Here is a 2,195-nt window from a genome sequence, read left to right on the forward strand (position 1 = left end):
TTAAGTACAAGAGGACTGACACTCTAACTTTCTATGATTTCAACCTCTCCTGTGAGACCATTCTTAGATGCCGATGCTTCACTACAGGTTTACTGTATCCCTTGGACCTTCACATTGACGATGAAACACAGAAATTGTATCCGAATTTAATACAAAAGGCACAATGCCGACATAAGTACAAGAGGACTGACACTCTAAGTTGCTATGATTTGAACCTCTCCTGTGAGTCCAGTTTTAGATTCCGATGCTTCACTTCAGGTTTACTGGATCCCTTGGACATTCTTATTGACGATGAAACTTAGAAATTGCATACGAATGTAATACAAAATGCACAATGCCGACTTAAGTACAAGAGGACAGACACTCTAACTTTCTATGATTTGAACCAGTCCTCTGTGGCCAGATTTAGATTCCGATGCTTTACTTCAGGTTTACAGTATCCCTTGGACCTTCTTATTGACGACGAAACACAGATATTGCATCCGAATTTAGTGCAAAAGCCACAATGCCGACTTAAGTACACGAGGACTGACACTCTAACTTTCTATGATTGAACCTCTCCTGTGAGTCCAGTTTCAGATTCCGATGCTTCACTTCAGGTTAACTGTATCCCTTGGACCTTCTTATTGACGATGAAACACAGAAATTGCATCCGAATTTAATACAAAAGGCACAATGCCGGCTTAAGTACAAGAGGACTGACACTCTAACTTTCTATGATTTGAACCTCTCCTGTGATCCCAGTTTTAGAATCCGATGCTTCACTTCAGGTTTGCTGTATCCCTTGGAACTTCTTATTCACGATGAAACATAGAAATAGCATACGAATTTAATACAAAAGGCACAATACCGACTTAAGTACACGAGGACTGACACTCTAACTTTCTATGATTGAACCTCTCCTGTGAGTCCAGTTTCAGATTCCGATGCTTCACTTCAGGTTAACTGTATCCCTTGGACCTTCTTATTGACGATGAAACACAGAAATTGCATCCGAATTTAATACAAAAGGCACAATGCCGGCTTAAGTACAAGTGGACTGACACTCTAACTTTCTATGATTTGAACCTCTCCTGTGATCCCAGTTTTAGAATCCGATGCTTCACTTCAGGTTTGCTGTATCCCTTGGAACTTCTTATTCACGATGAAACATAGAAATAGCATACGAATTTAATACAAAAGGCACAATACCGACTTAAGTAGAAGAGGACTGACACTCTAACTTTCTACGATTTGAACCCCTCCTGTGAGTCCAGTTTTGGTTTCCGATGCTTCACTTCAGTATTACTGTATCCCTTGGAAATTCTTATTGACGATCAAACACAGAAATTGCATCCGAATTTAATACAAAAGGCACAAAGGAGACTTAAGTACAAGAGGACTGACACTCTAACTTTCTATGATTTGAGCCTCTCCTGTGAGTCCATTCTTATATGCCGATGCTTCACTACAGGTTTACTGTATCCCTTGGACCTTCTCATTGACGATGAAACACAGAAATTGTATCCGAATTTAATACAAATGGCACAATGCCGACATAAGTACAAGAGGGCTGACACTCTAAGTTGCTATGATTTGAACCTCTCCTGTGAGTCCAGTTTTAGATTCCGATGCTTCACTTCAGGTTTACTGGATCCCTTGGACATTCTTTTTGACGATGAAACTTAGAAATTGCACACGAATGTAATACAAAATGCACAATGCCGACTTAAGTACAAGAGGACTCACACTCTAACTTTCTATGATTTGAACCACTCCTCTGAGGCCAGATTTAGATTCCGATGCTTTACTTCAGGTTTACTGTATCCCTTGGACCTTCTTATTGACGATGAAACACAGATATTGCATCCGAATTTAGTGCAAAAGGCACAATGCCGACTTAAGTACACGAGGACTGACACTCTAACTTTCTAAGATTTGAACCTCTCCTGTGAGTCTAGTTTTAGATTCCGATGCTTCACTTTAGGTTAACTGTATCCCTTGGACGTTCTTATTGACGATGAAACACAGAAATTGCATCCGAATTTAATACAAAAGGCACAATGCCGGCTTAAGTACAAGAGGACTGACACTCTAACTTTCTACGATTTGAACCTCTCCTGTGATTACAGTTTTAGACTCCGATGCTTCACTTCAGGTTTGCTGCATCCCTTGGAACTTCTTATTCACGATGAAACACAGAAATAGCATACGAA

The sequence above is a fragment of the Schistocerca americana genome, unplaced genomic scaffold (genome assembly GCF_021461395.2).
Source record: "Schistocerca americana isolate TAMUIC-IGC-003095 unplaced genomic scaffold, iqSchAmer2.1 HiC_scaffold_59, whole genome shotgun sequence".
In the NCBI taxonomy this organism is placed as follows: Eukaryota; Metazoa; Arthropoda; class Insecta; order Orthoptera; family Acrididae; genus Schistocerca; species Schistocerca americana.